This window comes from Mauremys reevesii, linkage group 2, assembly GCF_016161935.1.
Source record: "Mauremys reevesii isolate NIE-2019 linkage group 2, ASM1616193v1, whole genome shotgun sequence".
In the NCBI taxonomy this organism is placed as follows: domain Eukaryota; kingdom Metazoa; phylum Chordata; order Testudines; family Geoemydidae; genus Mauremys; species Mauremys reevesii.
This window is the reverse complement of record NC_052624.1, coordinates 95677348-95702565: the sequence shown is the minus strand read 5'-3', so window position 1 is coordinate 95702565 and position 25218 is coordinate 95677348. Positions and strand designations below refer to the sequence as shown.

General features: G+C 44.6%; 1 long non-coding RNA gene across 2 annotated transcripts in view; it reads left to right on the top strand.

Moving 5' to 3' along the window:
- The window catches only part of LOC120396786, a 92281-nt gene extending 69064 nt beyond the window's left edge, over positions 1–23217 (top strand). Inside the window, exon 4 of one of the 2 annotated variants that reach the window (XR_005593382.1) lies at positions 22952–23217. This is a non-coding gene — a long non-coding RNA (uncharacterized LOC120396786). Of the gene's footprint in view, positions 1–989; positions 1030–22951 lie in introns of those variants that run through there. The other variant, XR_005593378.1, reaches the window with a different exon arrangement.
- Positions 23218–25218: the final 2001 nt, after the last annotated feature.

Below are 25218 nucleotides of genomic sequence, written 5' to 3'. Positions count from 1 at the left end.
GCCCCGGAGCACGCATGGAGTCAGCGCCTGTGTCTGGTTTCACTCTTATTTTTGTGGGACTGCATGTGGAGTAAAGTACTGCACAGTGAGAGTAACGGTGAGAGAAACAGTGAGAGAATCTGTCTGTAGATGACAGGTTTCAGAGTAGCAGCCGTGTTAGTCTGTATCCGCAAAAAAAACAGGAGTACTTGTGGCACCTTAAAGACTAACAAATTTATTTAAGCACGAGCTTTCGTGCATCCGAAGAAGTGAGCTGTAGCTCACGAAAGCTCATGCTTAAATAAATTTGTTAGTCTTTAAGGTGCCACAAGTACTCCTGGTTTTTTTGTCTGTAGATGATCACCCAGGGCCTAGCACACCATGGGTACTGCAGTAATGTAAATAATATGTTTTATCTAGTGACGTAGGACAGTTTCTGATATTTTTTTTATTAAAATAATAAAATGGAAAGGTACAATTTAAAATAAACATTTTTCACTTGGGTAATTACAATGGCCAGATTCAGCCCCGGGAAATGTGTATTCTAGTAAAATCAATAGGAGTTGTGTGTCACATCTGAGAGCAGAATTTGGCCTCCTGTCTATTGATTCTCTGGTTTTATTCCTTTTAGAGGATTTGCTCATGCCTTTCATTCCTTCCTCGCCTGTCGCTGCTGACTAGGAATGCTGCTGATCACATGGGTAAGATGCAGAGAAACTCTGTGAAGCAGCGTGGACTCTTACTTTCACCTTTGAACTCCAGGTATCACGTGCATCAATTACAGCTTCTATTTTTGCTTAAGTGAAAAGCTGTTTAATTGGCAGACTTGTTTGCTCTTTACTGAACAAAATAGAAACCAGGGCCGTTTTCAGAATAACCAGAAAGGCCTCAGGGGAGAACAATGGAAAGCTGACATCAGCTCTCTTAGGCACCGGCTGACACAATTTACTGAACTGGCCCCAAAGCCATTCTGCTATAAAGTCTGAATTTCTTCATTTTCTCATCCACAGAAACTTTTTCATAGACCAAGCAGTGATCCTTCCGCTGTTCAAATTGGTGCCAGCCAAAGTAGAGGAACAGATGATGTTCAAAATCAAGAATACCACGCGAGTGAAAATCTAGCTAAAACACAGAGACCTTTAATTAAAAATGAACTACTCAAATAATAGACTTTGTGACTCAAGTTTCACTGCTTCCATCTTAGCCAGATCTAACCACAAATATCTAATCACAGTTTCACAGGTGCTGATTCTAGAGCCTGTGCTACTGCTCTGAAGCTTTGCTTGAATTTGCACATAATTCAGACAAGCTACATGGAATTATTTAGACAGCTCTGAGAATCCCTTCACATGCCCTTGGAAATCTCAGAAGAGTTTCAACTGTTTCAGTTGTCACTTTTGAAGGATTATATGTGAGCGTGCATTCAGACAGCAAATACACCTCTACTTCGACATAACGCTGTCCTCGGGAGCCAAAAAATCTTACCGTGTTATAGGTGAAACCACGTTATATCGAACTTGATTTGATCCGCTGGAGTGCGCAGCTCCCCTCCCCAGCCCCGGAGCGCTGCTTTACCGCGTCATATCCAAATTTGTGTTATATCGGGTGCCGTTATAAGGGGGTAGAGGAGTAGATTAACTTTCGTGCTTGGTAAAGCTGTCCATTGGCCTTTCAGAAAAGTCATTTCAGCCCAGTCCTGCAGTCCTTATTCACATGAACAGGCTCATTGACTTCACTAGCACTACCTTTGTGAAGTATTTGGCTGCAGAATCAGTCCTTTTATCTTTTAAACAAAACCTTAATCTTTGATAGCTCAGTGAGGGATAGACTGTAACCTAGCCCTCTTGGATTCAAAACTTTTAAGTTGTCAGTGTTTGTCCTAGGCATTACACTTAAAGCTACATGGAATCCAGTGCAATTCATGTTGTTTCAAAGTCTTGAAGGGTTATGCATCTTTAGTGCAGAATAGACACAAACAAATCAGTTCTTTTTACTTTAAGCTGCCTTTCTGCAGTGATGAGCTGCCAAAATATTAACAACCGGTTCTTTCCTCCTCACCCCACGAGGGGGTCGTGTCCCCCCCCGCCCCCCGGGACTCCTGCCCTGCCCCCCCAGGACCTCTGCCCCATCCACCCCCCTTCCCTGTCCCCTAACTGCCCCCTGCCGCCCCATCCAACCCTTCCTCTTATTCCTGATGCCCCCCCGGGACCCCTGCCCCATCCTACCACCCCTTCTCTCTGTCCTGACTGCCCCTGGAACCCCTGCCCCTGACTGCCTCCCACCGCCCCATCCAACCCCTGGTCCTCCCTGACTGCCCCCCTAGGACCTGTTCTCCCATTCAATTCCCCTGTTCCCTGCCCTCTGACTGCCCCCAGTCCCGACCCTAATCCACCCCCCGCCCTCTATCCAACACCCTCTCCCTGCTCCCTGCCCCCCTCCCTCGCTGCCTGGAGATGGGGGCCACGCCACCCAGAGTCGGGGCTGGGAGCCGCGGGCACTGGGCTGGAGTTGGGTGCCAGGCCAGAGCCTCTGGCCAGCCCAAAATTGGGGGCCGGCGCACAGTCGGGACTGGGGGCCAGCCCAGAGCCACTGGCCAGGCCAGAGTTGAGGGTCGGGCCAGAGTCGAAGACCGGGGGTCCGGCCCAGAGCTGGGAGCTGAAGTCACTGGCTGGCCTGGAGTCGGGGCCGGGGGCCGGCCCGGAGCCGCGCCGCCTGGCCACAGTCGGGGTCGGGGGCCAGGGCTGGGGCTGGGGCCAGGGACGAGCGGCGCCTAGAGCCCTCCTTGTGCCTCCCCGCCCCAGCTCACCTGCAGGAAGCTGCCGCTTCCTTCTCAGCCCACCCAGGCTTCCGGCGCTAACAGCTGATTGGCAGGAAGCTGGGAGGGAGAGCCTTCAGAGAAGGAGGCAGAGGCAGAGCTGGAGCCAGGTGAGCTGGGGTCGGGGGCAGGGCAGGGCAGGGAGCTGCTGGAGCTTTTGTTAAATTTAAAAGCCCTTTACAACCGGTTCTAAAAGGGTTTCTAAATTTAACAACCAGTTCCCGCGAACTGGTGCGAACCGGCTGCAGCTCACCACTGCCTTTCTGCACAATAAGAAATGACTAGTTAGCTTTGCCAATATCCTGCCAGAGCTCTTCCTTTTTTGGTTAATTTCCTCTATCAGTGTCAGTTAATATCTCTACTATTGTACCGGTGTGATTTCCCAAAGACAGATTCATTCAGTAAGTTTACATCAAGCATGAATTTGGTCCTTGTGTATTTCTTTTGAACTGATTTCTTACATCAAATCTCTGTTTAAGGCTCTGCCTACACTTGGAGCTAGGGATGTGATTCCCAGCTCACACAGACATACTCATGCTAACACTTATTGAGTTAGTGCTAGGGTGGCCATACGTCCTGTTTTGTCCCTTTTTAAGCTCTGTCCCGGCCATCCTGACTTTTTTGTCAAAAAAGTGGTGTGTGGAGGAGGAGGGCAATTGGCGATGCCAGCCCATGCAGGGGGGTGGCACAGCTTGATTGGGGGGCGGGCAGGGCTCGGGTGAGCAGTGACACCAGCCCCATGTGGGGAGTGGAGGGCAGACCTCTGGAAAGCGGCTTGGGCCAGCCCTGCCTGGGGGACGAGGGGATGCTTGGAGTAGCCCCAAACGGTATCCCATTTCCCCTAGTTCAGTAATTCTCAAACTTTTGTACTGGTGACCTCTTTCACATAGCTAGCCTCTGAGTGTGGACCCCCCTTATAAATTAAAAACACTTTTTAATATATCTAACACCATTATAAATGCTGGATACAACGTAGGGTCTGGGGTGGAGGCCAACAACTCACAACCCCCCATGTAATAACCTTGCGACCCCCTGAGGGGTCCTGACCACCAGTTTGAGAATCCCTGCCCTAGTTAGTGCACTAAAAATAGTAGTGTATCTGGGGTAGCGTGGGCCTCTCTGAATATGTACCCATGGGGTTCAGGTGGGATTGTACTCGGCACAGCTAGTCTGTGCTGCTGCTCTCCACTGCCCATGCTACCCCAGCTGCACTGTTATTTTTAGCTCACTCATGCAAGTATGTATGTGCAACCTGGGAATCTCATCCCCCAGCTCCAAGTGCATCAAAACTCATTCAGCAGCTGCATCAAAGTAGATGAAAGTCATGCTGACAAGAAGAATGCTTTTGCCTTCAGAGGGATATAACTGCTTTAAAATCAGTAGCTGCTCCAGGACTATGACACACAATCCATGTCTAATTTTGCCCAATGGAAGTGAGTAAGAACTGGGGTAACCTGGTTTGGAAAAAAGTAAGGATCTCTACTTTCAGGACAGAATTGGAATCTAAATTCTGAAAGGACAGAAATGTTCATTTAACTTTTTTCATTATTTTTATTCCCTTCTGAAAGTCAAGGTTCCAGACTGGACAAGAAGCAGAATTGCTGAAATCATATTTGAGCCAATATTTTTCAGAGATTCCAAAGCAAGAAGGGACCATTGTGATCATCTAGTTTCTAGTCTGGCTTGTTTGGAAGGAAGGAAAGAAGTAGTGTTATATTTTCCATATAAAAGAATAACCATGTTCTTCCAGTAGGAGTTTTAGTGTAAGTCAGGGGTTGGCAACCTGCGGCACACATGCCAAAGATGGCACACGAGCCAATTTTTAATGGCCTGCTGCTGCCTGCCGGGGTCCTGGCCCCACTCAGCCCCACCGCTCTCTCCTGTGGGGGCAGGAGGCAGAAGCTTGGTCCTGCCAGCAGCCAAGCTCCCCTGTCCCCCACATCTTCCCCCAGTGTGCTGCCTTCCTGTGCCGCCTCCTCTCCTTCCCTGCGCTGATCAGCTGATCACCCTTGCAAGGGGGAGGGGGAGCGGAGCCACAGCGTGCTCCCTGCTCTGGGAAGGAGGCAGAGAAGAGATGGGGACAGACAGGGCCCTGGGGAAAGGGGTGGAATCAGGCATATCCCCTCCAGCCCCCTGCCGTGAGCCACTCATGGCAGGGGGCTGGGAGCACCCCCACAAGCCGAGCACCCCAGCCCTCTGCCCTGACCCCTGAATCCCCCCACACATACTCAGCTATCCCACATTCCATGCCCTGACTCTTGCACCCCCCCACATCCCGACCCCTACCCTGAGCACCAAACTGGAGCTCCTGCACCCCCCCACACACATTCTCACCTGCACCCCTGGTTTGGGGTCCCAGCCGCCAGCCCCGCTCAGCCCGCTGCCAGTCTGGGGTCCCGGCTGCCGGCCCTTTGCCAGCTGGGGTCCCGCAGGTCCCGCTCAGCCCGCTGCCGGCCTAGGTGAACGGAACCCCAGGCCAGCAGTGGGCTGAGTGGGCCGGCGGCGTAAGATCAGCATTTTAATTTAGTTTTAAATGGAGCTTCTTAAACATTTTGAAAACCTTGTTTACTTTACGTACAACAATAGTTTAGTTATATAATATAGACTTGTAGAGAGAGACCTTCTAAAAAACGTTAAAATGTATTACCGGCACGCGAAACCTTAAGTTAAAGTGAATAAGTGAAGACTGAGCACACCACTTCTGAAAGGTTGCCGACCCCTGGTGTAAGTGAACAACAAGACAAAGAACAGAAGCGAGATCATTAAGCCAATACTGTTTGCTCTTTCATAACTCTCCTCCGCCCTGCACCCTGTGTCATCATTTACACTTGTGCACAGTGGGTGTAAAATACTACCAGCTCAAAATAACAGCACTTGCACCAACTGTGAAGGTGTGTAAATGATGACCCAATGTGCAGGACCATGGAGAACCAGGCCCTGCATGTCTCCTCTATGACAGTCTGTGTCAAATGGCAGTTGCCTTCTGAAGACCTTGAGGCTAAGACCCATAAAAATGTAAGGATGCACAAAAAGAACCACAACTTACATAGGTACCTATGCTACAAGTAATACTGATAACCTCACAGTAGACCACATTCTTGCAAGGTCAACAAACCCATTTTTGCTTTTCTACAAATTTGCCTGTAGCTTCATTTATTAAAACCATTAGTAGCTTCCTCTTCTAAAAGGATAGTTATTAATTATAGTTGGTAGCCAATGGCTGCCATGAAACACCATGGGATGATATGGAACACATATGTGGCACTTCTAGTCTTTTTGGCACTGGGATCTCCATTTTGCAGAGGGGGAGATGGAGGTACCGGGAGGATCAGTTACTTGTCCAGGGAGTTGGTACAGAGCTCTAAATCCCAATCTGCCATCTATGCGCTGTGGCATGTATCCTGGCATGTGGCTGCGTTTCAGCAGGGGATGAAAGGATAGGAGATTTGCTGCCTCTTTGAGGAGAATACTGCAGATGTGGGCTCCACTAGTTGGGGGTAGAAAGATAGATTTACTAAGTGTATAAAGTGACAGCATGCGGAAATGGTACAGTTATTAGTTGCTAAATACTTTTGTTACTCTCTTTTAAAAAGGCCTTTATTTCAGTTACTTATTTGCTCATGTGAAATATAGCTCTGTGGTGAATGAAATAGCTAGCAATGTACACACACACACACACACACACACACAAATATGCCATGGGGTTGAGACTGTACATTCCTTCTGGATGATAGGTGCTATGTAAATGTAAGGCATTATTACTATATATTGTGTTTTGAAAGTATTAAGTTCTAAGAATATGCACCTGTATTGGTACTTTCAGCTGTATTAGAGCTCCCCCAAAAAGGGACCTGGGTGTCATTGTGGGCTCAGTGAAGGGGCTCAATGAAGACCTCTGATCAATGTGTGGCTGTGGTCAAAAAATCCTTTTCAAAGCTGTTACTTTCCAGGATAGTCTCCTATACTATAGGTATGACCTGCATTCTTTGATCCTAGATGGTTGATCTTGCATTTGGATGTATTAAAGTGCATTTCTTTTAATGGGCCCTTGTTACCAAGTGTTCTGGTTCACTCTGTATGACTGCCGTGCCCTTCTCATTATTTATCACTCCACCAATCTGTGTCATCAGCAAATTTTATCAATAATGATTGTATATTTACTTCCTGGGTTCTCTCATATTTAGTCTAGATTTTGGGATGTGAGGGAGAGATGCACTTCTTTCTTGTCTTCCTTGTCTTAAAGGAGATTTTTTTCCCCTGCATGACACACATCCCAGGTTACAGAACTTGTTCTCTCTCTCTTTATTTTTCCCTATCTTGTCCAATTTCCACCTTTTTCTGCAGCTTGCTGCTTCCATCTTTGCTGATGATACACGCAGAGGAAAAAGGAATCTGTACAGTGTGGTTCTCTCCTGTGCAGCAGTTGGCTGCTTTCAGAGCTCGCATAAGACTGCTAAGGATAAGGAAAGCAGTTCTTCTTTCTGCTTTGATGGGAGCTTTCAGCAGTTTTATTGCTTCCAGTAGTTCCTCCTGGTTTTAATTTAGCATAGTTGCAGAACGGGCATTCTGTGTGGCATCATCCATCTCCGAGCCTGCAGAAATTCCACTCTACTTTCCCACACAAGCTAATGCAATTCATTGTACACTTCCTGGCTTCACATTTTCTAGCACCTCAAGGGATAGGCGGACAGGAAGTTCAGAGAGTGTAGTTCAGAGAGAGGCTTCCCCTTCACAGAGATGCCTAAAAATCCATATGGATTTCGGGCTGTCTGAGTGACTGAAGAGTAATGTATCTTCTCCCTCTCTGGGACAGAAGATCCTCTCCAATGCAGGGTATGAATTATGCTGTTAAACTTGGTGTTCACCCAAGAAATTGGCTTTACTTTGCTTGCAGAGTGTGTATTTGCAGCACAGAACTAATCAGAAATGACTTTGAGAGTATACATCTTTATGCCAGCATCTGGGTGGGGTTTTCACTGTCTGTATACTTGGCCATGAATTTCTTTGGCTCCAATAAGGAAGAATGTGAGTCTCAGCATGGAGTGATCTAAACATTTACACCTAATTCAGAGATACAGTAGAATACAGTAGACAGGAATTGATGGTTTCATATCATAGCGGCTGACGTTATTACCTTTAGCCCTGCTACTGCATTCCCAATCTTTCCTACTGATACCTCATGTACCAAGATGTAGATTATCAGTTCTGATTCTGGAAAGACAGAATTTAATGGCACCTGTGCCCACCCCTCCAAAAAAAAAAAAATACATCCAGTGGAATTTAGATTTAGACAGGTTCCAGGGAGAGTTGTTCAGTTCTAGAGGAATATATGGGTTCATAATTTTTTAAGGCCAGAAGGGACTACTATGATTGTCTAGTCTGATCTTCTGCTTAACACAGGCCACGGTATTTTACCCTGTAATTCCCTCCTCGTGCTTGATAACTGATGGTTGACTTAAAGCATATCAAGCAATCTGAGATTTTGCTACATCTCTCTCTACAACCGTTCCAATAAGTAATTACACTGAGTGAATTTTTTATCTCCTGCTTTTGGTTTCTCCTTCCTGCCTTGTCCACAGTCCAACTTCCTCCTTTTTGCATCCCTTTGACACTGCTGTCATAGGGCTACCTATCATCACTGCACTTGTCTCCCCGAACCACACTGATCACTAGCAGTCCCTAATCTACTTAGCATGCGGCCAGAATGGGAAACCACGCAGAGAAGAGGGAGTATGTGTAAAACAGAGCACTCTCCTGGCCATGCTTGGATCCTTCCTCTAGCCTTGTGTTTTGGACAGAGGAACAGAGAGAGAGAATGAAAAGAGAGGACTGGTTGGATAAGATCCTGCTCTGGCCCCTTTGTGCTGGGTAAAAGGGCTGGCATGGAGGGTCCTGAAAAGCCCTGGTTCCAGTTGAGGCACTGCAAAGACAACTGTAACTTAAGGCTGACTTCCAAGGACCTCTTTGCAAGCGCTGTAGGCAGCTATAAAAGAAAGGGGAGCTGAGAAAAAGATCTGGGCTTGACAGACTAATACAGTAGAGCTCTGCGCTTCCATTGTAGCTTCCATCCTAAGCGCTCTATAACCCTAGTGAACGATGCCTCAGAGCACTCCTGTGCATACCTCACACCTTGCCAGTGCCCACATGTGAGACAGTGTTGCCTGTCCCTCACTTTCATCATTTATTTAAGCAACAAATTTACAATATTCCAAGTCCTTCCTGTAGCATAAATGACTCTTTCTATAACCTCTGGTTTGTTATTTATGATGTAAATAATTTGTGGCAATAACAGTCAAGGGGGCACCTAATGAGTGTGAAAAGTAAGTAACTTTGGGCTAAAATTAAGGCTCATTCCCTAAATGAGGGGCATATGGGAGGCATGCGCCTCTGAAGTGAGTAATTACTGGTATCGCAAAAATGGGGGAAATGCAGTAAAGGGTAATGAAATAACTAGCCTAGGACACACAGGATGTCCATAAAAGAGCTGAGAGGAAAAGGCAGATTGTCTTTCTTAGATTGTAAGAAGGGGGCAGGGACAGTCTTTCCCTATGTATTTTGTACAGTACTTATCATAATGGGGTCCTGATTCCTACTGGCCCACTAGGCATTACTACAATATTAATATTTAATAATAAGGATACTCTTCTGTACTTTAACCATAAAATCGATTTTTCTCCCTGTGCCCTCTGCACGAATGGGCTGTAACACTGCAAGAGGCACTTGAAATGATCACAACTCTGACTGGGGCAGTCAGGTTGGGGTTTTCCTTACAATAAATATGTTTATTAAGAGAGAAATTACCGACAAAGCATGTTTTCCAAAGAAGTATGTTTGTCTCATACACTGAAGAAATCACTCAAGAACAGTAAACTCTAGTCACATTGTTACTAATAAAATCAGGGGTTGAAATCCTACCTCTGTTAAAGTCAATGAGAATTTTGCCATTGACTTCATTGGGGTCAAGATTTCACCCAAGGTCTGTGGGGCCTTAGGGAGGGCATATTTACCACACAGTGCAGATTGCATAAAATGGGGGGTGAGAAGGATTATGATTTGGGTATTTTACTTTTCAGAAGACTTTAATGGGGTTTTCATTTAATCATTCATGTTCATTATGGCAGCATCTAAGCATCAGCCAAGAATGGGGTCTCATTGTGCTAGGTGCTGTTAAGGTAGAGTAGCATGAAGTCCCTGCCCCCAAAAGCTTACAGTCTAAACAGACAAGATGAACACAAGCTGAAGGAGGGGGTAGAACGCACAAGCCAATGGCACGTGAAGGGGGTTTTGTTAAGAGGGGATAAGCCAGATAGAAAGAAAAGGGAAGGGAGATGGGACATTGAAGAGAAGGCAAGGTGAGGGGGATGAGGCAGGGGAGAAGAGAGCAAGAGGAGCAGTCAAGGAGGGATACTGAGGTGATGAGGATGAGGGGGAGCAAGGGTTGGAGCAAGAAGGCAATCAGCACAGGTATAGGAAGTCCAGTCAACTGTAGAAAGGTCTCTGAATGTTCAGAGGTCCCTGCTTTGGCTGTTTCAGCTGGAGCCTCTGGCTGGCTACTCACTGCAATTTCCCCCCAAGGCCACGGGGGGGAGGGGCGGTGATTTTGGGGCACTAGTATTCTAGTCCAGATTAGGGTGGTGGTGTCTACTTTGCACACTACTGGGTCCAAGAGAGGTTGCTGGGGACAGGTGTGGCCACAGTTGGGGCCCCATTCTATCCCCTCCTCCAGTGCCACAGCCTGTGCTTTTATGAACCAGTATACTAGGTGCGCACTTTTTTTTTTTTTAACTTCTATTTTCTGCTCCTCTTATTTGGAGGAGCACTCTCTCTCTCTCCCCTTTCCTCCCCTCCCCCGCCCAAATGTTGCAAAGTTCTCTGCTGCATGCGAGCTAAATATGGTTGAATCCCAATTGTGTGTCAGTGAAAAAGCAGAGTCAATTTTCCCATATAATAAAGTATACCCCAGACGATGCATAAATCAGACTGGAATAGTGCCTTAAGCGTGTTTTTATAAATCAGAAAAGAAAATCCTGTCCAACCAGACTACCTTCCCCTCTAGTTATACAGTGTTTCTTTTAAGTCTCTCTTCCAAGACAGCTGGAGTCCTCCCTGTACCCTTTCATCAAGAAGCAAGAAAACTGCTTTCATTCTTCTGATTCCAGTCAGGACCAACCTTAGGGAAAATGGTGCCCTGGGTGAACTTGGCTCCCCAATCCCTGCACACACCCCCATGCCCCTAGCCCTGGTCCCTCTGTGCCCCAACCCCTCTACTTCCCTCCTGTGTCCCCACCCCTGCACTGTGCCCTCTTCACCCTAATTCCCACACTCCCCCTGCACCCCTAATCCCAGTACTGTGCCCCTTTGCCCCAATCCCTGCACCCATGTGGGGAAACTGACCTGGATGCATGGAGCAGCTGGCATTGCTGCTCGGGGCCCCCTTCCCGCCCCCCAAGCTGCTCCCCCACGTACCCCTAGGGGGCTGTGAGTGAGGAGTGACCTCCTGGTCACTTTCCCCATCTGGGCTGTCTGTGGGGAGGACAGGAGAGCAGTGGCTTCTGATGCTCACCTCACAGCACAACCCAGGTGGGGAAACACGGAGCGCTTGGTGTTGCTTCTCGTTTTGCCCATCACAGCCCACTAGGGGGCATGGAGGAATGTTGTGAGGGGGATGAGCAGTTTCTGTGCATCACTGCTCGCGCCCCCACCACCCCCATGTTTCTCCACCAGCAGGAAGCAGGCAGAAATCTGGACACCCCACCCCCCACCCCCATGCAGAGCTCCCTTGCCAGCCATGAGGAGTTTCTGGCTTTATACTGGCAGTGTGCACCTCTACACTGCCTTGTGGCACCCTCTGCAACATGGCACCCCTGGGTGTTTGCCCAGGTGGCCCACCCCTAAGGCCGGCCCTGAAGTGGTATCAGTGCATCTCACAGCAAATAAGGAATGTCCCTCTTAAGGAAAATCTGACTCCTGGCATTAAGGAGTTAAATTCAGCCACAGGTCTAAGTGAGGTGGAATTTTACTTAATTGCTCAGTTCAGCTCTGCAGTGGGAGTGGTGAGGTAACATTCACTAGGTGCTATTATGTCTTCACTAGCGGCAGCGTTTTAACGTGGCTTGTGTGGTCACGGCACCAGCACTGGGAGAGAGCTCTCCCAGCTCTATAAAACCCACCTCCATGAGGGGAGTAGCTCCCAGCGCTGGGAGGTGCACTGTCTACACTGCCACTTTACAGTGCTGAAACTTGCAGTGCTCAGGGGGGTGTTTTTTCACACACCCCGAGAGAGAAAGTTGCAGCGCTGTAAAGTGGCCATGTAGGCAAAACCTCAGCTACTTAGCTGGAAGTGCAGAAAGATGTGTTGTGGCAAGTTCACTTTAAAAGCAATAATAAGTTTTAAAATATCCAAATCAAAGGCATGGTATTGAGCATTTCTCCAGAAGTGTCTAGCAGTATATGATAGTGTTGTGCCAACAAGGCTATGATTAAGGTTAAAGGAAATATTCTATTTAAAAAAAATAAAAACCAACCCCCTTACTTATTAGTATTACAGTAGTGTTTAAAGGCCCTAACCAAGATTGGGATCCCACTGGGCACTGAGCAAATGCATAGTGAGAGACAGTGCTTGTCCTGAAGAATTTACAATCTAAATCTACAAGAAAGATAAATGGAAACAGATTTCAAATGACTTGCCAAAGGTCATACAGAAGGTCAGTGGCAGAGACAAGAATAGCTCTCAGGTCTCCTGACTCCCAACCCTGGGTTTTACCCACTCACCTACATCTCTTAGGAATAAATATAGTGCTTTGACTTGTATCCATTGTGTCAGTGGAAAGAGGAATTTTTAAGACTGAAGTATATTTGATGAGCAATGTTTGAGTTCTTTGCTCTGTTCTTATGTATTGTTCTCACATAAATAACTTTGTATTTCAAGTACCACATACTTATGAATGATAAGCTGTAACGTTGTGTGATTGAAAGCTATTGGTATAAGAATAATAATTGTTCATGTTTAAAGTCACAGGGATAGATTGTGTGGTTTTAGTCACTGTGCACGAGGCTGAGGAGATCATGAGGGAGTAAACCTAATCAGTTGATCCTGGAGGTACTATATGGAAGGCAGACACAATGCCTCAGGGAGCACATGCTGCGGTGGCATCTGCTTCACTTTATAGATGCAGCATGCACTCCCCCTGCGATGGCCTAATTCTACAGAATCGTGACCTTGCCCCCTCCCAGCTCTCTCTCTCTTGCTCTTGCTCTCTGCTGGTGGTGTTAGAGTCACCTGGTTGCAGAGCCCACAAGGACTCAGACTGTGGCTGGTCCCTACACAGAGGAGAAGCGGGTGGGGAGGGAGAAGGCTTCTTGAATTACTTCCTGCCCTCCTTCCCACACCCTCTTCTCTCTGAACTTGCCCAGGGATAGATACAATCTAGCTACTGAATCTCTTTCACTGAGTGTGCAGTGCTTTGTAACTAGAGCTGAGCAAATAATGTTTTTTTTCCAGCCCAGCGGCCAAAATCAAAAATCTGAGTAAAAAAAAATCCAGTTTGATTTCAATCAACCAAAATATTTCACGTTGATTTGAAACATTTTCATTTTTTCTTTTATTCATTTAGAGTTGAACAAAACATTTTGGTTGGTTTATACTAATTCTTTTTCTTTTAGTTTTTGGTTTCAATTTAGCCACTTCAGGTTTTTCTCAGACCTTCCCTACTTCTTTATAACTGGCCAAATTTTGAAATTGCAACACTGTTTCAAATCAAAATGAAACATTTTGACATTTTCTAAATGAAACATTTTGACTCATTCAGGTTTTTTTCCCTCAACCAGAACTATTAGTTGAATTCTACCCAATTTCAGCGAATAGTTACAAACCCCCCCAAATGCATTTTTCGGACTTAGGGAGGAGAGATAAATCTGAACTGATAACTCCTTGACTATTTTGATGCTTGCATTGTTACCCTTACTGTTAATGAATTTTTGCTGTTGTGACATCATGAATTGCACTTCGTATTTGCTAGATTAATAAATTAATAATTTAATCTTTCCTAGATTAATACAACTTTCCAAGGGTTTGAAATATTATTCTCCCCAATTTAAAGATGGGGAAACTGAGGAACAGAGTGATTAAAGGCTGGGGTTTTCAAAGGAGATTGCATGAGGTGCCCAAATCCCCACTGAGTTTCACTCACTCAGGTTTGTTCAAATGACTTGCCCAAGATGATAACAGCAAGTCAATGGCTGACATTGCAGTGTCTCTATCTCAGTTGTAGTGAGTGCAAGGGGAAGGGAATTTAGTATGTTGGATGCAAACAGATACTGTAGTTCTCCAATTCACAGAGGTCCTGATCCAGAGCCCTTTGATGTCTATGAGAGTGTCATGGGGTGTACATACCCTATGCTAGCCCAGCAACCAAAGGGTTAATACGGGCACTGCTAGCCACTGCTGAATGGCAGTCTCTCAGCAGCTGGGAGGATAAAAAGGCTGGGAAGCAGAAGGGTGGGGCAGCTACCAGAGGAGTGAGCAGGCTGGAGAAAGGATCCTCTGCCCAGCGACAACAGCCCAGAAGGGGACTAACTGACTAACAGGCTGGAGAGCCTGCAGAGACCCAGGGGAAGTAGGAAGGAGCTCAGGGCACTGTCAGAGTTGAAGAATCCTGGTCCTGCTTATCTAGCTCAAAGGCCGTGAGCTGAAACCCAGTAGAGTGGGCAGGTCTGGGTTCCCCTACTAGAACCTCCTAATGGATTTGGGTGTGAAGAAAGAGTTTTCAGACCCCCTGGGCACCAGGAATAGACGGACAGCCCTGGTAGGCTATGAGAGCTCAGGGGCTGAGCCATGTTTGGCCAGAGGGGGAGCCATTGCATTGACACTCTGCTTCACAGAGCGTCTTTCCATTAATTTCAGTGGGGGGTTAGATGAGAGCTGGACTGAGCAACACATGTGCTGTATGGTGTCACCACATAGGTTTCTCCAAATCGTGGCCTGGATTAAGCATTCCTGGAATAGACTATTGACTACTTTATAGCCATGAACTGAGTCCAGAAGTCTTGTCTCCCAGTCCCCTGGTCTAACTACTAGATGGCAATTTTTTATTATAATAATAAATAGTGACTACTACTCTTCTTGGGCTGGTAGTAGCTACCCTGTTCTTCCTCGTATAGATGGAGACAGGAACTGCAGCAAATTATTTGGAGTCTATAGCAAGTGTATTATGATTGCAGAGCTGAATCAAAATGTTACAAAAATAGTCCAGCAATAAAAAAAAAAAATCCAGTTAGGACTGGCAAATTTGCGTTGCCAGCGTGGGGTGTCAAGAGAGAATGTAGAATTCAAAACCCAAGTAAAAGAGCTTTCGTTCACTGATGAACAAACTTGCTTTCTGCTCATTGTCTCCATATGAAATGCATATTTATCCAAAAAGACTGATGCTCAAATGACTGTCTGTGGATGGCTGTCAGAGCATTTGTGACATTCCTTGTAATTACTGCTTCACCTGCTCTAGAAATAAATAAGGGTACGACTGCTCTGTTTGTCCAGTGCTTAGCACAATGGGGTCCTGACCCATAACTGGAGCTCCCACAGGTTACTGCAATACAAATAATAAATGAAAAATGGGATGAGAAAAAAAAAATATCATGGGTGGGCCTATTTTGAGTTAGGTTAGGTCTCATATGGGCTTCAGTGAATCTGATGTTTCATGTACTAACTGAAAAAATATACAACTAAAACTACACATGTATTGGTTATTATGGTCCTTCAAACAGCTGATGTATTTCCAGTACACGGAGGCTCCAGGAACTACATGCAGTATTCTAGGCATGGTCTCACCAGAGCTGTACTGAGAGAGACTATCCCCTTCCTTCTTCATGACATGAAGTCACGGCATATACATCTGGAGATCTGGATCTGGCAAAAAGAACTGCACAGATGGATCTCTGCACCTTGTATTGAATTCCTTCGAGATCTGCACAGGACAGATGCCCGTACAGTTCTTTTTGCATGATCAGAGCCAAAAATAATATTGACTAGTAAAGCTTGGTCAAAAATTTTAGACGGAAGTTTTCCATTGGGAAAATTCTATTTTTTCTGAATTCAAATGTTTGGCAGAGTGTGACACTTCCCAGGAGTGTGAGACACCTTGCTACCACCTGCCTTTAGTGTGAGGAAGCCTTGTCTGTGCCTGGTAGGGGTCAGCTCCCCAAATCCTCTGGTAATACAGCTCCCCTAATCCTTTAAGCCTATACAAGCTCCACTCTATCTCTCTGCAGGTTAGCGATAGTCGCTCGCCAATCTCCAAGACTGCGCATCTCCCTAGAGTGTCCAGCCCCTGTTCTGCGGGGTATTCACAGATTTGTTGCTCTCAAAGGAACAGGACACCCCAGCTGACCAGTTTCACCTCAGATCACTAAATTTATGGTGAAAACAAATTAAAGTTTATTTAACAAAGTATAGAGATTTGAGTGATAGCAAGTAGAAGTAGTGGAAACGAATGGTTACCTGTAAAATAAAATCAAAACACAGATTCTATAGCCTACACTTAATTAACCAGGTACTCTCATTGTATGCAGTGCAGTTGTAGCCCTCTCAGTCCCAGGATATTAGAGAGACAAGGTGGGTGAGGTAATATCTTTTATTGGACAACAGAAGTTGTGGTCCAGTAAAGATATTACCTCATCCATTTTGTTTCTCAAAGGCACTCTCATGGCTAATAAAGTATCTCTCACCAGCACTTTCCAGCCAGGCAGATTGTTATCCCTTTTTCATCACATGAAATATGCTGTCTGCTTGACTCGTAGGTGAAGGATAAAATCGTGGCCCCTCTCCTCTCTTGTGGGTGGGTGGGGTGGGGTAGGTTATGCTGTTATTGACTATTGTCTCTTACCCCAGGAGGACCCCTCATCCGAGACTTATCTTGGGGTTCTTTTGTCTTTGTAAATGTTCAGGCCCGCATCTGGCCCAGACAGTAAATATAGCTTGTCTCCACAGACGTTTTTTGTTCAATATACTGATTGAATCAGCCCTGAGGCTTGCCTTGACTCAGGTGACAAGCTTTATTTCAGCAGTTTTGGAACCTAATATTTTACATTGTACATAGCTCTTAATGAGCTATTTCTCATATAAACATCTTGCAATAATTATGACCCATAGGCTGCTGGCTCTTGGTAGAGACCTCACATGCCACCCTTTGATGAGCTATTATCCACATATCTGAACCAAGGGATCCCTGTAAATCTCTGTGCATTGCCTGTGCTCTTTGCCAGTTGTCATTAAGGCGTTCCTGGATCATTCAGGGATGTGTTCATTTGGACAAAATTTTCTATGGGAAAAAGTTTAAATGAATTATTTTGACTTTATAGTTTTCGTTTCAACTTATGTTAAAATTGAGACGTTTGTTTTATTTATATTTTCTTATAACCGTTTTACATTATCAAAATGAGTCAGTGTTTCAATAAAGAGTTTTGATCGTTCTGAATCAGTTTTTCAGAATTCTCGTTTTGCAGAAAATCTTAGCTTTTCCCTCTGATTTGGAATGAATTGGTTTTTAAATGTCTGAATTTCCCATGAGATGGAAATTCTGGTGTCTGAACAGGTCTGTTAGCTAGCGTGTGCCTGCAGTGCTCTCATTCAACTCATGAACGTAAGAGACAGACTAATAATTTGTAATAACTAGGGCCTTATGGCTCCAATTTATTAAAATACTTAAACACATGATTAAGCCCATCCCTATCCTGCAAAGTCCTTAAAAAATTTCTTTAGTCTCATGAAAGTAAGTGGGACTTAAGCATGTGCTTCGAGAGACACCAGAAGGTGGTATGACAAAGGTGGAGGCAGGTTGCTTGAGTTCTGAAGCAGCCCACGGGGAATTCCCAAACATTCCCTAAAACCCACCATCCAACACTGTAAATATTGTACCCAACTACTGAAACCCCCAAGATAGCCTCTAGCTCTGCATCTTCCTCTCCGAATCTGAAAGCACCAAAAAAAACAGAGAAGAAAGGCCTCCCTGCCCTTTAAAAAACAAAATGGTGCGTGAACCTGACGGAATGACGCCGATGGTTGTGCTATAATAGGTGGCCACAGATACTGTTGAAATTAAATCTATAGTGTCCATGACCAAGATTCAGAGTGCCCTACAAGCTCTACCCAGATGGATGGGTGAAGCAGAATACAAAATTTCTGGTGTGGAAGATGATCTCAAAGAGAACAAATTACAGATTGTGATGAACTGTAATGATAACAAGACTATTAAGACCAAGCTAATTGATCTAGAAAGCCACTCACAAAAGTGTAGTGTCAGAGGATTGGGTCCCTGAGGGAACAGAGAAAGGTAACCCCTCTGAATTTGTCCATAGATTGCTAACTAAGTTGTTGGATCTGCAGCTAGGTTTTGTTTTGATACAGAACAGGTACACAGGCCCTTGCCCCCAAGCCAGCTCCAGGAGACTGGCCTAAAGCACTGATTGTGCAGTTCACCTCTAAGGAGCTTATATTGCAGAAATCCAGAGGTAAAAAGGAGCTGTTATGGGAAAGATCAGCAATTAAAATACTGCTCTTTCAAAATTATGCCCATGATGTGTCTGCAATAAGGGCAGCTTTTAAGCAAGCAAAATACTTGGCTGGGAAGATGTACTTGAAGAATTTTATTAAATACCTGGCAATGCTCCACATTAAGAATGGTGAGAATTCAGTTCTCCTCTGGAGGTAGAAAAATACCTGAAAAATCTGCAAACTCCTCCCTACCAAGAGGTATGATGGAATGATCTGACCCTATGGAATTTATATATTACTCTCTCTGATGCAATATGGCTCCTCTAAACAGGTTGGCAGGCACAGGTTGATACTGATATGTTAGTTCCTTTTCTTTTTTTTCTCACTCATTGGAGTTAAGGGTTAATAGGGTGATGATCAATTTGCTTCCTTTGCCTTAACTCATGGGAAAGGAGCATCAATGTAAAATCAATTAGTTTATTAGTATATAAAATATATAAAACCAATGTTTTATTAGATGGTGCTTCCTTGTAGCAAGGTTTTATTGATAATACGCAGTGCTTAATTTGTAATGAAAGAGGTGTGCTGAGGCTCAAGAATTTTTTTTACATTCATAACTGATGCAGCAAGTCCAGAGGTGCCAGGGCTCTGAACTGCCAAGCCTAGAGGTGCCATGGCTAAGTCCTGGCACAAATTAAGCACTAGTAATAGGTGACTACTAGTGTTAATGTTTGTGATTCCAGGGACTGTTAAGACCTTCAAGTTTCATCTGATCTGGCCACCCACTGTGGGTGTCAAGCGTGCACAGGCATGGAACTTTCAAGGACCCACTATTTGTTTACCATGGATGCTCCAGTCCCGGAGCACCAATGGAGTCAGCACCTATGCAAGTGTGTATTTTTTGGATTCTTTAACCAGATTCTTCTTTTTTTAATTGTATGAAATACAATATCTTTTCTGTTTTGTTTTTTCACTTATTTAATTCCTGTTTCTGACCCTCTCAGGCAGAGATTTTCCTTCCTGCTCCGGTACAATAGGTACTGGGAAGCAACATCTTATCCCTTGATTATATAATTTTTGCTGCTTAGATATGCAAACACTGTATGCTGCTCAGGAAAAATTGCAATTTCTCATTTGTTCTCATTTTATTTGGTATATTTTAACAATGATGGCTCCAATAATTAAATGTGTCTTCTGGAATTTAAAGGCTTTTAATAACCCTATTAAAAGAAATATATATATTCAGTGCTTAAAATAGAGAATGTTGACATTGAGAGACATCTGACAGAACTTGAAGCAAGTAATCTGAATAGACCTTGGGTAGACCTCTCAGTTTCTAGTTGCTTCAATTCTAAAGCGAGGAGTGTTGCTATACTAATACATAAAAAAAAAATTAATGTTAATATTTTGAGCACAGTATCTGACAGCGAGGGCAGCTGAAATTTCCAAGCTGAAATTGGCTATTCTATAATAATCTTTGCCAGTCTCTAGGGACCAAACCACGATGATCCCTAATTTTTTCATAATTTTTATGAGTATAAAGTACTTTGGCCACTATCTTCTTATTGCTGACTACTTTAACGAAACTCTGAACTCAGTCCTTGGTAAATCTCTATCTCCACATAGAAACACTAATACTTGTCAAGTACTTCACATTCATGGCTGGTTTAAGCTTTTTGGGGGGATTATCCCTGCCACAGATCTCTGACACTCAGAATGCCCCTGTAGAATCGTGGAACTGACTCTGTCTATAAAAGAAATGAAGTTTGGAAAAACTCCTGGCACAGATCGGTTGCCTATTGAATTTTACAAAAAGTTCTATAAAACTTTAACACCTAGGTTATTGAATATGTTCAGTGAGGCCAAGAATGAGCAAACTCTCCCTCCTACTCTAAGAAAAGCTGTAATTTCAGTTATTCCTAAACCTGGAAAAGACCTTGGATGATATAGTAATTACTATATCATGTGTCTGATGAAGTGGGTATTCAGCATGAAAGCTTATGTTCCAATACATCTGTGAGTGTATAAGGTGCCACAGGACTCTTTGTTGCTTTTTACAGATCCAGACTAACACGGCTACACCTCTGATAGTAATTACTGTACTTCAATCAATTGTGATGCCAAGATTTTAGCTAAAGCTATGCAATTGGACAAAGATCTCTCTCACATTATACACACAAGTCAGGTCAGCTTCCTTTGTAACAGACAATGTCTGTCAACTGATTGATATAACTCAGGGATGGGCAAACCTTTTGGCCCAAGGACCACATCGGGGTGGCGAAACGGTATGGAGGGCCGGGTAGGGAAGGCTGTGCCTCCCCAAACAGCCTGGTTCCCACTTCCTATCTGCCCCCTCCCACTTCCTACCCCCTGACTGTCCCCCTCAGAACTTCCAATGCATCCAAACCCCCAGCTCCTTGTCCCCTGACTGACCCCCTCCCGGGACCCCACCCCTATCCAACCCTCCCTGCTTCTTGTCCCCTGACTGCCCCGACCCTTATCCACACCCTTGTCCCCTGACAGACCCCTTGGGACTCCCACGCCTACCCAACCCCCGCCCCCCCCATTCCCCATCCCCTGACCACCCTGGAACCTCTGCCCCATCCAACCGCCCCCGCTCCCTGTCTCCTTACTTCCCCCTGGGATCCCATGCCCTTTATCCACGCCCCCACTCCCTGCGCCCTTACCATGCTGCTTAGAGCACCAGGGCTGGCAGCTGTGCCGCCTGGAGCCAGCCAAGCCGCCCCGCTGCCCAGCAGGAGCTCGCAGCCCCGCCGCCTGGAGCGCTGGCAGCACGGTGAGCTGAGGCTGGGGGGGAGGGAGGACAGCAGGGGAGGAGCCGGGAGCTCAAGGACCAGGCAGGACAGTCCCGTGGGCCGGATGTGGCCCGCGGGCTGTAGTTTGCCCATCTCTGATATAATTGCTACTTTGAGAGATTCTACAGAACCCTGAGCTGCCATTTAGATGCCAAAAAGGCCATTGACCACATAGCCTCAGCCTGGAGCTCTCAGCCCCACCCCCGTATCACACGGCTCTGAGCGGGGAGGAGCTCAGGGGCCCCGCCAGAGCCATGCTGCAGCTGTCCAGGGACGCTCCTGGACACGCTGAGGCTCCGGTGAGGGGGGAGCCCGGGGTAAGAGGCTGGGGCTGAGGCCAGGGAGGTTAGATAAGGGGCAGGGAGTCCCGGAGACAGTCAGGGGACAGGGAGGGGGCAGAGGTGGGGGTGGTGGAAACAGATAAATGCATGGAGGTTAAGTCCATAAATGGCTATTAGCCAGGATGGGTAAGGAAAGGTGTCCCTAGCCTCTGTTTGTCAGAGGGTGGAGATGGATGACAGGAGAGAGATCACTTGATCATTACCTGTTAGATTTATTCCCTCTGGGGAATAAATGCCAATTGGCATTGGCCATTGTCGGTAGACAGGATACTGGGCTGGATGGACCTTTGATTTGACCCAGTACGGCCGTTCTTATGTTCTCATCTAAATGAACCCAAAGTTATGGAGACAGATATGAGTCAAGGAAGCCAGCAGAGTAACAGAAACCTGGAAAAATCTCTGACTGGATGGGCTCAGGCGTTTGGTCATAAGCTGAGGTGGTTCAAAAGTTTTGGATTTTTTTTAAGGAGAATTTTTTTATTGTTTCTTTAAACAATCAAACACAGCAAGCAGCAAATATTTGGCCACCACTTCTGAAACCCCAAACCATATTCAGGTTTTGGCAGACTAATTTCAGCTTTTCAATTAAAAAACCACAACAAATTTTGAAGGAAAGCAGACATTGTCCGTGATTTTTTTTTCTGCTTTTTAAAAACCCCTAGTTTTCGATCCAGAAAAAGTTTTGACGGAAAATATTTGTCCAACCCTTTTAATGAGCTTTAGTGCCTTTTAGCACTAGCTGATGCTGAGAACCAGTGATACCTTGTAAAGAAGTTTTCTCAAAACTGGGTTTGTGCTGAGATGCAGACGGTTTATTTTTCCCAGGGCCGCCCGTGGAGGGGGAGCAAGTGGGGCAATTTGCGCCGGGCCCCACAGGGGCCCCCATGAGAATATAGTATTGTATAGTATTGCAATTTTTTTTATTGAAGGGGCCCCCGAAATTGCTTTGCCCCAGGCCCCCTGAATCCTCTGGGTGGCCCTGCTAGGTGGACCTTTGGTCTGACCCAGTATGGCTGTTTTTATGTTCTTAACTGTATGCATTAGGAGCTCCAAAACATGAAGAACTTTTATTATTTTTGAAGAAACTTCCTGAGTTTACTCAGCTAGCAGTATCCTTTCACAATTTCCTGGCCCCAAAAAACTCTGCCAAAAATTGATAATTTGAGAGTTGCTTGGAATAGAGATTTGTATACATAAATATCCCCAACACAATGGAATACAATTGTATCTAATGTTAAAAAAGCAGCTATAGACTTGAGACCTACTGGCTTATTCACCAAAAGACACTTTTGCAAATGTAATGGTCCTGCATAGACTAATAGTAATGGGCCTCACAAATGCTGGCCACTGTTGGAAATGTAACTTCCTTGCTGCTACATTAGCTCAGATGTTTTGGGGGTGTCCCTGTATCATGAATTTCTGGTAGGAGATGGGTCAAAGACCCAATATGAACTTCTATGCTAAGTTGGAGTCCACTCCTTAAGTTTAATTCTTAACAACTTCTTCACCTTAGGAAAACAGAACATACTGTGAAGTTGCTTCAGACACAGAAAAATCCTGTTGCGCTACATCATATGTACAGTAGCTGCTTTGGGGAAAAGGGGAGACTCGCACCACACACACTGGTAACCAGGCAGCATGGTTCCACCATGCAGCTTTGGTCGCCTAAAAATGTATCCTGCAAAAAATGGGAAAATTGATCCCCACCAAACATTGGTGCCTGGCGCGGAGATGTGGCTGACCTCACAGCTAATGAATGACTGGCATTCCGCAGAAGGGGCATGCCCCAAAAAATTCAGAGTGCTTGTACTGATTGTTTACAGGTCTATGAGTAATGTAGACACTGAAGAAAGATATATTGCTTCCCGACCCCTCCATTTATTTTAATCCTATTTACTTTGTGTATTATGATGAACCTGGTATTTTGCCATATTTATTGTATTTGGGAAAATTAATAAAAAATTATAGCTAAGAAAAAAGCTGGTACTAATGGTTCATTAAGGGCCCCATATAGGTAAAATATGAAGTTCACACCATGCCAGATGTGTGAATGACAGCCCTTTTTTAACCTAAATAGTAGGGCTGTCAATTAATTACAGTTAACTCAACAAGCACCAGGCAGCATTATCTCCAGCAAATGTAAACAAACTTGTTTGACTGAGCAATTGGCTGAACAAGAAGTAGGACTGAGTGGACTTGTGGGCTCTCAAATTTTACATTGTTTTATTTTTGAATGCAGGTTTTTGTAAGTTCAACTTTTATGATAGAGATTGCACTACAGTACTTGTATTAGGTGAATTGAAAAAAATACTATTTCTTTTGCTTTTTTAGAGTGCCAATACCTGTAATAAAAAATAAATATAAAATGAGCACTGTACACTTTGTATTGTGTTGTAATTGAAATCAATATATTTGAAAATGTAGGAAACATCCAAAAATATTTAAATAAATGGTATTCTATTATTGTTTAACAGTGCAATTAATCACGATTAATTGTTTTAATCGCTTGACAGCCCTACTAAATAGGTATTATCCTGTCTCTACTACCACAGGATTTTATAAGGTTTAGGGAGTTATTTTAATTACCCACTAGGTATTTCTTTAGACACCTCTAAAACTAGCCCAATTCCAAAGTAAGAAAACTAGGAGTGGAACTTCCTCAATGTACTGCAATATATACAACTCCCATAATGTAATACAAGCTCTAAGACATCTAAAGGATTGCATATATTTATATGCAAATAAATATCAGTAGTACTCCTACTCATCTTTATTATACATATGTATATACTAATTTTTTTCAAGTTCCTCAAGAAGTTATATCACAGTTTTTGACAGAAATTCAAGGTTATTTTTCAACACTAGAAAAGAAAAAGCACCAACTGCAGGATACAACGAGATGCCTACAGAGCTAGAATCTGAGATCAGGTTTCTACATATCCCATTACAGAAATTGGCATAAAAATATAATCTCTGATTTAGAAAAACAGAGTTAATTATATGGAGCAGGAATACCATTAACAGCCTGCCCAAAGGCAAGCAAACTTCAACGTGGTTCATAATATACTGTCCATCCATGTCACAACTGTAATAGGAAAGTTTAATTTTAGGACCCAACACAATGAGATGAAAAAGCAAGGCAATCTTTGGTATGGTTGGTCAGAAAGCAAGAGGGTGGATATACCATCTTCCAAACAGAAACAAGAAATAGCCTCTTCCATCAACCTGTCAACATGAAATGCATTATTTATGCCGCTCCAGAGCCCAGGCTGACAATAATGCTTTCATATATTTCTTTGAATAAATTCAAACAACAAGGTTTAGCCCATGACAAACTGCCTGCTATGAAAAACAAACTACCTCTGAGAAAATATTGTGGTAGATGCAATCAAAACACTCAATCCCACCAAATCCCACTGGACTGCCAATTGATCTAATAATTTGTAGACTTCCAAATAGAAGTCCTTCTAGATTCATACGGCTAGTTCTTTTAATAAGAGGATCTACTTAATGATTTCAAGCTGTCTCTGCATTACAGTTCTGTATTAAATCAGGACACTGCTGAGAACTATGTGAATCTTTAAAAAGTGTATTACACTCAGGGGGATAGGAGGAGAGAATTGCTTAAATTTGAATCCCATGAGTAGAAATAATGATTGCATCAATAATCTTAGAGCAATAATTTGGCTAATGAAAGCCACAATTTGTAATTTAGAGAATATTCTCTGTTACAAAGAAACTGGAGGCTAGGAGCAAGTTTTGGCCATAGCTATAGAAAAT